The sequence below is a fragment of the Protopterus annectens genome, chromosome 2.part1 (genome assembly GCF_019279795.1).
Source record: "Protopterus annectens isolate FY-2018-M chromosome 2.part1, PAN1.0, whole genome shotgun sequence".
Taxonomy (NCBI): domain Eukaryota; kingdom Metazoa; phylum Chordata; order Ceratodontiformes; family Protopteridae; genus Protopterus; species Protopterus annectens.
In genome coordinates this window covers 69,011,590-69,026,153 of record NC_056729.1, presented here as the reverse complement: position 1 = coordinate 69,026,153, position 14,564 = coordinate 69,011,590, and the positions used below count along the sequence as shown (strand labels likewise).

The window sequence follows — 14,564 nt, the reverse complement described above, 5'->3', positions numbered from 1 at the left end:
CTTCGTCTGTGATATGCAGTCCTGTCTGGATCCTGGATTTTTAGTCCATGTCACCCAAAAACTGGGGAAAAAACACATTTATTTCAGTATGCCCGTGTTAATATCCCTCTGGCGCTATAACTGCTTCTTTTGTTTATGTTATGCCAACATGGGGGTCCATCATTTTGACATGATTTGGATTTCTTAGCCTCTTTCTTGATATCCCACAAGCCATTGTGTGTTCCTAAAAGACTGTATAATGCTGGCATTTAGCTGCAAATATCTTGACACTCTATTGACTTAACATGGGGGTCTTTAGACTTTGAACTGACTTTTATGTATTCAGGTTTAATTACCATTTTTTGTGGTTCAGTGCTACTTGTGTGTCTTTCAGCTCATCTCCCAAAATAAGCTTTCTGTGTGCATTTCAGTGTTACATTCAGAAGTGAGTAATTTACTTTTGTTTATGTTTCAGTTGTATTTCTTCTCCCCTCTCCCAGTACAAAGTGCTAAGAATAATGTAAGTCAATTACTTTTGTAATTGACAGCCCATAGTATGCTGTTGGGCAAGTTGTCAAAAGTTAATTTACAGTTCTTGTATGCCAAATCCATTTGGCTGATCAAGTTCCCAGGTGATTGCAAACAGGGAGCTGTTATTGAATCCACCCAGGATGTGAACACCCTTTTTGGAAGGTCTAATACGGACAAACACTTGGTGCCAAAGCCATGGCTTAAAACTCAATACCAAGAAATGCATTAACAGTACCTTTTGGAAAGTCTACCACCCTGGGTAACTTGCATCATCAATAAAACACCCTTAAAAGTTGATTCACTAGTCAGGAATCTGGGAACTCGTATGAACAGTAATCTAGCCTTCGACCAGTATGTGTTCAAGGTAGTAAGAAAATCCTTTTCTGTTGCTTAATTTATAATTAATGGCATGACATCTAGGTCCAGAGAAGTAATCATGCCACTGTACTCTGCCGTCATCATACTTATCCTAGAGTATAATTCCCCCTCGGTATATACCTGATCAGACACATGAAGCAACTGGAATGTCCACAAAGGTTTCTTAAAAAAAAAAAAAAAAAAAAAAAAAAAAACGAGTAAACACAAGGTCCTACAATGATTGCTTCAAAGCCCCGTCTTTTTACTCGATATTATACAGGACTTCTGATGTAATCTTTGCCTGACATACAGGGCATCCCTGGACCCTGTTTTGATGAACCTTTTGCACATCTGCAAAATAAATACCATCAGAACTACTTGATTATGTTGCAAGCAACATTCAGGTCTTATAAATAGGACAAGTTAGAGAGAAAGAGATGTTTGTCAGCAAATTCCCATTCTCTGGAACATGCAAAGCATAGTTCCTTCCTGTCCCTTCTTAAATGCAACTTGGACTAATGGATGGGTAATTGGAAATTCACCCCTGGTCTGGCACCTAAGTCTCTAATGGACAGAGGCACTCAATAAATCACTACCTATCAAAATAAAATTTGTAGGTCACATTGGCCCTAGTTCTCATTTTGCTAGAGTACACATATGAGCCTTACTTTCCAGTCATTAGCTACCACTGTGCAGTGCTGATGTTCATCGTGCATACAGCTGCAGTAATCACATATGGGTTCTCTGCCGTCAAGCGGTCCCTCGGTCGGCCGAATTCCAAAGTCCTGGTCCGGCGTCGGTTGCTGTCGCTTTCTTTCCTGACATCAGCGCGACAGGGGTATATAAGACACAGCTGACGCCATATTCTTCAGTCTTTTTTGCCGTGCGGTGCCCGAAGCAGAAGCAGTTCGCAAGTGCCGGTCGGCCAGCTCCTGAATTTACGGAAAATTGGAAACCGAAGTCTTCTTTAAAGCTAAGTACCCCATTGGGGAAACTTTTCTTGCCTCAGACCGATGTCAGACAAAGTTAACAATTGTATTTCTTGTGGGAAGCAAATACCACATAAGGATTTCCATTCCCTCTGCATACCTTGTTTAGGCCCAGACCACGATGTCTCGGGCTGTCGCTTTTGTGCTTCTTTCAATAAACGCACTATTAAGTGTCGGGCGGAGTTCGCCCTACATTATTTTGGTAAAGCCTTTGATTATAAAATATCGTCGGAGACTCCGACTACCGTTTTGTCCAAAAAAACGCAAGAACAAGGACCGACACGCGAGGTCCGCGGTCTCCACCGACACCACGCCAAAACCGACTGCACGTGGTCCGGTTCTCAGCAAGACGCCTTTGCAGTCCCTGACTACCGACGACACTTCTTTGGCGGTGTCTTCTGTACCCGAGACCGCAGGTGCCTCGGCCCTTACTCAAACTACAACCACCGAAGCCACTGTGAGTGTTGTCTCCTAATGTGGACAGGTCCACTTCCACCCAGGGTGTCTTTAGGCCCTCATCTTCCTTTTCCATTAAGGCCTTTACTAAGTCCAAATCAGCCATGCATCCCAAGAGGCCTGTTGCTCAGGGCCCATCCCCAGGCTCCATGCCTAAAAAGCAGATGCTTAAAATGGCTGAGGATTTGATTACCCTTATCTGGGGTTCCCAACCCCCTCCAGACAAGAGACCCAGAGTGGAGGAAGATTCTCCCTCTTCTGAACAGGGCTCCATTTTCTCAGAACATTCTGATGTAGAGGAGCACTCGTACTCCCCTTATGAAGATTCGGATGCAGAACGGTCCATTCCTTCTGTATCTCCCCCAGAGGATTTCTCCTTTGGGGAAACCTTGCACACCTTGAGGGAGCGCTTCCATTGGGAAGGCCAAGACTTTTCTGATTCCAAGAAAAGGCTTAGGGAATTTCTTTTGTTACCTCAACACAGACTGCTGGCTATACCTCCTGTCTTGGACATACTTGATGATGTTTACTCGGAGGCTTGTCTTAGTCCGGATTCCCTGCCTCCTGCACCAATCAAACCTGATGGGTACTACAGAGTTCCTAACTCTCACCAATTTCTTTTCAAAAGCCATAATGCTGACCCTGAAACCATTTCTCAAGGCCCCAAGGGAATGAAGGCCTCTACTGCCAAGAATCCACTACCTTCCGAAAGAGAATCTAGATCCTTAGAAAGGTGGGGGAAAGAGGTATACACCTCGGCCACCCTAGCCATGAGGGCCTTAAATTGTCACTTTCATATGCTTAAATACCAGCAGTTTCTGTTATCTCAATTAAGAAATAAAATGTCTCAACCTGAACAACCAGATTTGAAGGAATTACAGGATATGATGCATAGTGCAGAACAAGTGGGTAAACACACCTTACATTGTGGCTATGATGCCTTAGAGGCCTCAAGTAGAGCTGCTGTTACAGGATCAGTCATTCGTAGACATGCTTGGCTTAGGGAACAAAGCTTGCCTGATCATGTTAAAGCTAAACTACTAGATGCTCCTTTACAAAAGGATGTACTATTTGGTACTAATGCTGAGGAAATGCTACGTAAAATGGAAGAAAAAGCTAAATCTATGCAAACTGTCAAGGCTTTTCTACAGGTACAACCACCTCGTTTTAGCAGACATTGGCCTTCTAAAAACTGGTCCTTTCCAGCCACAGACAAGCCCCAAAGAGGTAGATACAGGCGCACAAGGGGCAGAGGACAATCTCAAGTATCATATAGAGGCAGACAATGGCAAACTCCAGCACCAAGTGGTGGGAAAGATAGTGCACAACAATACAGAAAACAAACTCAATGACTTCCTCCTTTTCATGCCAAGCAAGTCTCAGCTGGCAGCTCCCTTGGGAGCAAAGCTGTCATTATTTACAAGAAATTGGCATATTATCACAACAGACAAATGGATCCTGGACATTATAAACAGAGGCTACAGATTTCATTTTCACACTCTTCCAAAAATGAGAGGCATGCCAAACCTGCCACACAATCAAAGGGCAGAGGCACAAATACAAATTTCAAAACTCATGGACATGAAAGCTATTCAAGAGGTACCTACTCACGAACAAGGTCAAGGTTTTTATTCCAGACTATTCCTGGTACCAAGGAAAGGAACCGACTGGAGACCCATTTTGGACTTATCCATCCTAAATGCATTTCTACTCGTACCAAAATTCAAGATGCTCACATTACAGCAGCTTCTTCCCATGCTGGGCAAGGGGTTTTGGCTGGTAACATTGGACCTCAAGGAGGCATACCTGCATGTCCCAATCAGACAAAGCTGCAGAAGATACCTCAGATTTCTTGCAGGTTCAATCCACTATCAATTCTCTGCATTGCCCTTTGGCTTATCTACTGCGCCCAGAGTATTCACGAAATGCCTGGCATCAGTAATAGACTACTGCAGACTTCAAGGGATACAAATTTACCCTTATTTGGACGACTGCCTGATCCAAGCGGACAGCAAGCACAAACTTCTGGAACATCTGCCTTATGCAATACGGTTACTGAATTCTCTGGGATACACAATCAACAAAGAGAAATCCAGGCTTACACCATCTCAGAAAATAACTTTCCTGGGTACCAACTTGGACACAAACACCCAGATGGCCTACCTTATGCCAGAAAAACAGGGGCAACTAACTCAGTACTTCAAAATACTAGCAAATTGTACCAGGCTTACTGCAAGGAAAATCCTGCAGGCTCTGGGCTTCATGGCATCTTACATTCTTTTAATCCCATGTGCAAAGTTGCATATGAGAAAACTTCAATGGTACCTAAAAAAACCTGTGGTCTCAGCACAGCCACAATTTGGAAACAATAATACCAATAATTCCATGTTTGCAAAAGGAATTTCTATGGTGGGCCCAAGCATGTCAAACAAACACAGGTCTCCCATTCTGCAAGCCTCAAGCAAATCAAGTCATCACAACAGACGCCTCAGATTACGCCTGGGGGGTACACATGACAGACAGGTGCATTCAGGGCAAATGGTCCCAAAAGGAAAAGCACCTTCACATCAACCAAAAAGAAATGCTAGCAGTGATAAATGCAATTACAGCATTCAAGGACCTCCTGCATCCAGGACAATTATTAATAAGAACAGACAGCACCACAGTAATGTGGTACATAAACAAACAAGGAGGAACACATTCATACCCCCTGTGCAGACTAGCCATGACACTTTGGAACTTGGCTCTGGAATGGCAAATGGAACTTCAAGCACAGTACTTGCCAGGTTTGGAAAACACGCTGGCAGACAGTCTAAGCAGAAATATGACAGATCCGCACGAATGGAAGTTGCATCCTCAGGTGTTTACACAGATAATCCAAGCGTGGGGAAGGCCAGACATAGATCTCTTCGCCTCCCACAGGAATCATCAATTGGAAAAGTTTTGTTCAAGGACCTTCCATCCAAAGGCCTGGAGAGTGGACGCCCTTTCATTCAGTTGGACAGCATGGACAGTCTACGCTTTCCCACCTCTGCCTCTTCTGCCCAAGGTGCTCTTGAAAGCAAGAGCAGACAGACCGAAGATGATGCTGATTGCTCCAGACTGGCCAAGACAGCACTGGTACCCACTCCTGAGGAGCCTAACACATACTCCTCCCTGGTCCCTACCTCTAATGCCTCTTCTGCTGACTCAGCACAACTACAAAACTCTTCACAGTCAGCTGAAAACACTCAATCTCGCTGCATGGAAAATTCCTTAACACCTCAACAGACCTTACTCTCCAAAGAGGTACAGGATGTCATTTTGGAGGCCAGAAGGCCATCTACTAGAAAGGCTTACTCAGCAAAATGGAAACGGTTTTGCTCTTGGAATGAGAAAAAAGGCCAGGACCATACAAAACTAAATTTACCTCAGGTATTAAAGTATCTAGCTGAGCTGCTGAACAGTGGACTCTCATTTTCCTCCATAAAAATCCATGCCTCAGCCATTTCTGCAGAATTCAACACGGATCCACCCTTATTCTCTCACCCAGTCTTAAGACAGTTCCTCAGTGGGGCTAAGAATATAAGACCACCAAGGAAACAACCAGTCCCAGCCTGGGATCTTAATTATATTCTAAAAAAATTAACATTGCCTCCCTTTGAACCAGCTGCCTCAACAGATTTGCAATATTTGTCCTGGAAAACAGCCTTCCTTCTGGCCATTACCTCAGCTCGTAGGGTTTCGGAACTGCAAGCCCTCATGGCTGTGCAGCCCTTTCTAATTTTCCATCAGGGCAGGGTTTCCCTTCGAACCAACCCATCATTTATGCCTAAAGTGGTATCCAGGGTAGCTTTAAATCAAGCCATACACTTGCCTACCTTTTACCCCAGTCCTCAAAACAAAGGGGAAAGGCTGCTGCATTCTTTGGACATCCATAGACAGCTACGTTATTACTTGGACAGAACAAAGTCTTTTAGGAAATCACAACAACTTTTTGTGTCCTATGCTGTAGGAGCTCAAGGGAAGCCAGTGACCAAACAGACAATTTCAAAATGGATTGGCCACTGCATACGGTTTTGTTACTCCTATCATGGGAAATCTGTCCCTACAGGCATCAGATCCCACTCCACCAGGGCCACAGCTACCTCTACAGCCTTCCTCAGAGGAGTTCCTACCAAAGATATTTTGGAGGCAGCCACTTGGAGTTCTGTGCATACCTTCACAAAACACTACCACCTGCCTTTATATTCCAAAACTAGAGCAGGCTTTGCCACTGCTGTATTGCAGGGCATTCTGGCTCATCCCAGTTCCACCTAGTGCCTACCACCCTGTGCGTAGCTTTGGGATTCTACCCATATGTGATTACTGCAGCTGTATGCACGATGAACATAGTACAGTTTTGTACCTACCATAAATGTAGATGTTCGAGTGCTAATACAGCTGCAGTACAGGATGTCCTTCATGGATGCATCTGCAGTCATAACAACTGGGTTGTCCTGTCGTCAGGCAGCCCTTCAGTCGGCCGGATTCCCAAGTCCGGGTCCGGCTGATGTCGCACTTCACCCGACGTCATCTCTGTTGGTCTTCGGGTATAAAAGCATCAGCCGACGCCATTTTCCTCAGTCTTTCTTGCGCGTGCGCCAAGCAGAAGCTGTTCGCAAGTGCCGGTCGGTCGGATCCAGAGATTACTTCTACCGAATACTACTTCGAAGACTTCTAAAGCTAAGTACCCCGTTGGGGACTCTTTCTTGCCTCAGCCGATGTCAGAAAAAGTTAATAATTGTTTAACCTGTGGGAAACAAATACCTCATAAAGATTTCCACTCTTATTGTCTGCCTTGTTTAGGCCCAGCCCACGACGTAGCAGCCTGTTCGGCCTGTGCTTCTTTCAACCGACGAACGCTTAGGCGTCGGTCGGAGTTTGCAGAACAGTTTTTCGGTTCTGATTTTGCGTACATTATGCCGTCGGATCCTCCGACTACCCAATCTGCCAAAAAACGCAAAGATAAAGACCGACACTCGGGTCCGCGGTTCCGCCGAAACCATGGTTTAGCAAACCGCGAGTGTCTCGGTTTCGGATGAAACCGAGAAAACTGATCAAAGTACAGCTGAACCTATTCCTACAACTGAGGCCCCTGCTACAACTCTTGAATCGGCCTCAGAAATTTTATCCACTACGGTGGTTGACTTATCAGACACCATTCCCTTGGATGTCTCTACCCCAGCACGTGGTGCTGCTAGGCCTCCAGCAGCCATGTCCATTAAGGCCTTCGCCAGGGCTAAAGCAGCCAAGACTACTAAAACAGTGCCTGTTAAACCCCCCACATCCAGGCCCTCTTCTAGTTCTCAAATGCTTACTTTGGCAGAAGATTTAATTTCATTAATTAGAGGATCTCAATCTCACCCAGACAGGGACTCTCAGCCCCCAGAGAAATGACCTAGGGCAGAGCCCCCTGAGCCAGTGTCCTCTGATGATTCTGCTGATGAATCAGACATAACTGACCAGCCAGAGGCTCCCTTCTCCAATTTTGAAGATTCTGATGCTGAAGAATCCATTCCAGCTGCTTCCCCACCAGAAGAATTCTCCTTTGGGGAAACCTTGCATGCCATGCGAGAGCAGTTCCAATGGCAGCAACAGGATTTTTCAGACTCCAGAAAAAGACTTAGGACCTTTCTGCACCTCCCACAGCACAGTCCCTTAGCTATACCTCCTGTTCTCTCTGTGGTGGATGATGCTTTCAATGATGTTTGCTCCGCTCCAGATTCTTTACCCCCAGCCCCTGCCAAACCAGACAGATTTTACAGGGTGCCAGATACTCATCACCACCTTTACAAGGCCCCACTGCAGACCCGGAAACTATTTCCCAGGGTCCCAAGGCAGTAGCCGCGACCATAGCTAAAAACCCTATTCCTTCTGAAAGGGAAGCAAGGTCATTAGACAGATGGGGTAAAAAGGTCTACACTTCAGCTACTCTCTCAGCTAGAGCTTTAAACTGTCAGTTTCACATGATACAATACCAAGAGTTTATGCTTGATCAGTTAACTAAAAAACTAACCACTGATGAATCTCTTGATAAGAAATATGTATTAGAAATGGTAAATAACATACAACAGGTTAGCAACCATTCCTTAAAATGTGGCTATGATGCACTGGAGGCTTCATTTAGATCAGCCATGACTGGCACAGTGATAAGAAGGCATGCATGGCTAAAGGAGCAAGCTTTACCGGATCATGTTAAAGCTAAGTTGCTAGATGCTCCTATGGACAAGACAAGTTTGTTTGGTACACCTGCCCAGCAGGTTATGAAGAAAATGGAAGAAAAGGCAAAATCTGTTCAAACTGTTAAAGATTTCTTGCAGGTTCAACCCCAAGGTTTAGCAGGAACTGGCCTGCCAAAATTGGTCCTTTCCTGACTCCACAAAATTTCAAAGGGGCAGGAATAGACGTTCCAGAGGCAGAAACCAATCCAGAGGAGGTGCCTACAGAGGACGACAGTGGCAAGGTAACAACAGAGGCACAGACACAGCCACTGCCACTACATCAGCACAACCACAGTGACTTAACCTAAATCCGCCTACCAGGGAACAAATAGCAGCTCCTCTAGGCGGAAAGTTAACCTTATTTTCAAACAACTGGCACTACATAACAAAAGACAAGTGGATTTTACAAACCATAGATCAAGGTTACCGGTTTCACTTCCACACTTTACCAGTCAAAGAGGAATGCCAAATCTACCTCCAAATCAAAAAACAGAGGCTCTACACCAGATAATGGAGTTAGCAAACATGAGAGCTGTGGAAAGAGTGCCAACAGCAGAGCAAGGAAAGGGTTCTACTCCAGACTATTCCTAGTTCCAAGAAAGGAAAAAGTTGGAGACCAATTCTCGACCTGTCCACCTTAAATACATACATCATTGTCCCAAAATTCAAAATGCTGACCCTACAGCAACTTCTTCCCATGCTGGGCAAGGAGTCTTGGCTGGTAACTCTAGATCTCAAGGAGGCATACCTGCACGTCCCCATTCGACCAATCTGCAGAAGATACCTCAGATTTCTTGCAGGATCAGAGCACTATCAATTCTCAGCATTGCCCTTTGGCTTATCTACTGCCCAGAGTATTCACAAAATGCCTGGCATCAGTAATCGCCCATTGCAGACTACAGGAATTCAAATTTACCCATACCTGGACGACTGCCTGCTACAAGGGGACAACAAAAGCAAGCTGACAACAGATTTACAAAGGGTCATTTACTTGCTACAAGCACTGGGATACACAGTCAATTTACAAAAGTCAAGGCTGATACCATCCCAAACAAGGACATTCTTGGCTGAATTGGACACAGTAAAACAAATGGCATTCCTGACTACAGAAAACAAAAGAACTTCCTCTTTACTTCTTGGCACTAACAAAACTGAACAAGTTAACAGCAAGAAAAGTACTGCAGGCCTTGGGCTTCATGGCATCATGCATAATCTTGGTCCCATTTGCCAGACTACATATGAGAAAACTACAGTGGTACCTAAAGAATTTATGGTCCCAACACAGACACAGCCTAGAAACAGAAATCCCACTAATTCCATGCTTAAAACAGGAGTTCCTATGGTGGGCTCAGGCATGCCAGTCAAACCCAGGCCTACCCTTTCGCAGATGTCAAGCAAGCCAGACCATCACAACAGACGCTTCAGACCTAGGATGGGGGCCCACATGCTGGACAAATGCGTGCAAGGATTGTGGACACAGGATCAACTTCACCTGCACATCAACCTAAAAGAAATGCTGGCAGTAAAACTGGCAATCCAAAAGTTCAAACCATTTCTCAAAGAGGGCCAGTTGATGATAAGGACAGACAACACCACAGTCATGTGGTACATCAACAAACAGGGAGGCACTCATTCATACCCCTATGCAGAATGACTTTGGAGCTGTGGCCCCTGGCACTCAGCTACAACATCCAGTTACAGGCAATATTTGTACCGGCGCAAGCCAATACTCTAGCACACATATTAAGCAGAACCACTGGATGCCCACGAATGGAAGCTGCACCGGACATCTTCAAGACCATCTCAAAGAAATGGGGAATGCCTCAGATAGATCTATTTGCATCACCTCTCAATCACCAGCTCAAAAAATTCTGCACAAGGACATTCCACCCACTAGCATGGAAAGTGGATTCGCTCTCCTTCAGCTGGAAAGGCCTAACAGCATATGCATTCCCACCTCTTCCTTTGATACACAAGGTACTACTAAAAATCAAGGAAGAACGTCCAAGGATAATCCTGATAGCTCCAAACTGGCCAAGACAACACTGGTACCCACTGCTGAGGAGCATGTCTCGGAACAATATGTGGCCAATACCCCTGATGCCTTTCATGTTAACTCAGAACAACTACAGCATCATACATCCAAACCTAAAAACGTTGCAACTGACTGCATGGAACATCACATAGCAGCAGCTAATCCAGAACTTTCCCAAAGAGTTAAAGACATTATTCTTGAAGCACGCAGACCTTCAACAAGAAGGAACTATGCTGGAAAATGGAAAAGGTTGGTCATTTGGAGTACGGAAAGAGGAAAAGATGTGTCAAACATAGATATGCCTAACATTCTGGAGTATCTGGCCGAACTTCTTCATTCAGGCCTGTCCTACTCCTCCATCAAGATACATGCATCAGCTATTCCAGCAGAATACAGCTTTGATCCACCTGTTTTTTCGCACCCTTTGCTCAGGCAGTTCCTCAGAGGAATCAAGAATGTAAAACCTCCAAGGAAACCACCATTACCAGCTTGGGACTTAAACTTTGTGCTAGAAAAGTTGACACTATCACCCTTTGAACCAGCAGCAACAGCAGACCTACAACACCTGTCATGGAAAACTGCTTTCCTACTGGCAATTACTTCAGCAAGGAGGGTTTCAGAACTACAGGCCTTAATGGCAGTGCAACCCTTCCTAATCTTCCACCAAGATAGAGTGTCCATGAGGACTAATCCTACATTTATGCCCAAGGTGGTATCCAGAGTGTCTTTAAACCAGGCAATCCACCTATCTACCTTCTTTCCCAACCCACAAAACAGAGGGGAAAGAATACTGCATACCTTGGATGTACATAGACAGCTACGCTACTACTTGGACAGAACAAAAAATAGCAGAAAGACTGACCAACTTTTTGTAGCCTATGCAACAGGAAGGGAAGGAAGAGCTATTTCCAAACAGACAATCTCCAAATGGATAGGAAATTGCATACGATTCTGTTACTCCTTCCATGGGAAACCAATTCCACAGAACATAAGACCTCATTCTACAAGGGCAACAGCCACTACCACAGCCTTCTTACGAGGAGTGGCAACCAAAGACATTATTGAGGCGGCTACTTGGACCTCCGTGCATACATTTGCCAAGCATTATAATTTGCCTCTATATTCCAGATCCCGAGCAGGGTTTGCCACTGCTGTACTGCAAGGGATCCTAAACACACCATAATCTACTTTTATCCTCCTCGGCTAGTTGGCTATGGTATTCTACCCAGTTGTTATGACTGCAGATGCATCCATGAAGGACATAGTACAGTTTTGTACCTACCATAAATGTAGATGTCCGAACTGGATAGCATCTGCAGTCAGGATTACCCTCCCTCCTTCCCCTCTGTGGTACTCCTAGGGTGTTTACCCTCCTAATAGTTAGCTGGTGGGGGGGAGTCTTTTATGGTGTATTTGTTTGTATATATGTACATACATGCTTATTGTTGTGTTTACCTCTATCTTTTTGGAAACATTGGCATCTATCCAAATTTTAGCCTTCAAGAGGGCTACTGGCATCTGTTGCAAGAAACACTGAGGAAAATGGCGTAGGCTGATGCTTTTATACCCGAAGACCAACAGAGATGACGTCGGGTGAAGTGCGACATCAGCCGAAGCCGGACCCGGACTTTGGAATCCGGCCGACTGAAGGGCTGCCTGACGACAGGACAACCCAGTTGTTATGACTGCAGATGCTATCCAGTTCGGACATCTACATTTATGGTAGGTACAAAACTGTACTTTTCCCTCCCTCCTTCCCCTCTTGGTAAAGGACTAGTGGCTAACACCTCCTCTTGCAACCTAATTTGGGTTATCCTCCTATGGTGTATTTGCTTGCAACTACTGTTTTTTGATTACATTGCATTGCTTGAATATATTTTTATATATAATTTATGTATTGCCTTCCTTCTGGGGGCACCAGACATCTGGGGCAAGAAAAGACTAAAGAATATGGCATCGGCTGTGTCTTATATACCCCTGTCGCACTGACGTCAGGAAAGAAAGCGACAGCAGCCGACGCCGGACCAGGACTTTGGAATTCGGCCGACCGAGGGGCCGCCTGACGGCAGAGAACCCATATGTGATTACTGCAGCTGTATTAGCACTCGAACATCTACATTTATGGTAGGTACAAAACTGTACTTTTTAGGTGTCAGAAGATTGCTTGACACTATATATGCAAATCTGTGAAAAAAAAATGCAAGCAGTAATTATTTATGCAGGATTGCAAGGAATCAAATTGATTTAATGTTAAATAGGTAAATGTTAAAATGTTATAAAGCTAGAAAGAATGCCATGGTATGTAGAACTGCAATAAAAAATGAGAACTGAGATAGAAAAGGGAATAGAAATTTTTGATTGCAATATTTAGTAGTAGTGCAGGAGTATGTACCATTATAGGGATGGGGCCTCAGCATGTGTACAGATGACAATACTTTAGACATAGAAATCTGTTCAGAAGTGGTCCACAATAAGCAGCAGTGTATTATGCTGTATGCCACAAATGGTTAGACCACATGCTTCTAGAGCTCTTCAGACTATTGCCCTCCACCTCATTGGAGCTCTTCAAACTATTGCTCTCCACCTCGTTTTGCCTTAATCACCACCATGCTAAAGCCATTTTTCAGTCCGTATTCTTTAGATAAATCACACCTAGACAGAGGCACTCCCACTGCCTTTACTGGCTTGGGGAAGAGCATAATATTCTCAAATGTTCAGTGTGTTGAGGATTTAACTGTGTGAATGGAAAGAAGTACCAAAAGAAATTGTCAGCTTAAATATTGAACAAAACACTTTAAAGCAGAGCTGGAGTCCACATTTCATCCAATGCCCCATCACCCAGAAAAGGCCAATAAAATGGCTTAAAACTGTATTCAGAGAACACCTAATATGAGGAGCAAAATTAGTCACTATGTTATTGCCCATACCAATATCCTCAGACCAAGCTGGCATTGACATCGACTCCTGTCCTGACATTCGTGCCAGCACTAATATCAGAAGAATTATATATGAATCCCCCATGGGGACCACACAGTGACTACTTCACTGCTGGGAGCTTTCCCTTCAGTGCACCAAACCAGAATAGTTGACAAATACGGGACCTCCTAACAGCGGAGGATTAGATCCTGTGGAAAGTCTGACAAGAGGCATTGGACATGTAGTCTCCCACTCCCTTAGCTAAGGAGCACTCGAGAGCTTTGTTTCCCCACACTGTTAATCTTTGCAGTTGCCAACATATGTAGTATCATCACACGCTGACTTTGCAAGTACTTTTCTGGATGTCTGCACTCACTGACCATTCTGCAGCAAGCATTATCTGATGTTCTTCGTTTTGATCACTAATGCAGTAGCCTAAGCTATATGGGCTATATCTTGCAAGAATATAACAACCAGCCAGCTTCCAAAACTTCAAGACAACCCCCCCACGTGCCCAAGCCATAAAGAACTTTGTTGACCCCATTTTTCCTATTGAAAAGAAACAAAAGTAAACATGTCATCTACTCATCAAATTTTCTTGAACAGCAGATTACTGTTCCTGGTTTAGGGTTTAATTCAGGTTGCTGATCCTCCTTATAAAATAGTTTCCGGTAAAAGAAAGAGGGATGCATCTTTCCCTGAGAAGAGTCAAGATTCTGAATCTGCACAGTTATACAGAGGGACAGAAACTGTGTTTTCTCCTCAGATGTTTGATTCAGACTCAGAGGAGAGCTCAGTTTCTAATTCTCCCTTTGGGAGTATCTCTTTCTCTGAAACAATTTCCAGAAAGTGCCAGGGTTTTCAGTGGTAGAATGCTGAGTTTCCTCAGTCCCTCAAAAAAATAACTATGAGCTGTTACAGAAGGAATTTCCAGAATCTTAACTTATTCCTCCATTTCTGTCAGCTTTGGAGGATGTGTGTGTTACTGCCTGCAGTTTTCCTGTCCGTTAGACAGTTGCCCCTAAAAAAGGCAGATAGGATGTATAAAGTTTCCCAGTC

The 14,564-nt window shown here is 44.4% G+C and overlaps 1 protein-coding gene across 2 annotated transcripts in view; it reads left to right on the top strand.

Annotated features, from left to right (window-relative positions):
- Window positions 1-14,564, top strand: part of NCAPG2 (non-SMC condensin II complex subunit G2) — a 1,874,483-nt gene that overhangs the window by 1,151,935 nt on the left and 707,984 nt on the right. The window lies entirely within an intron of this gene.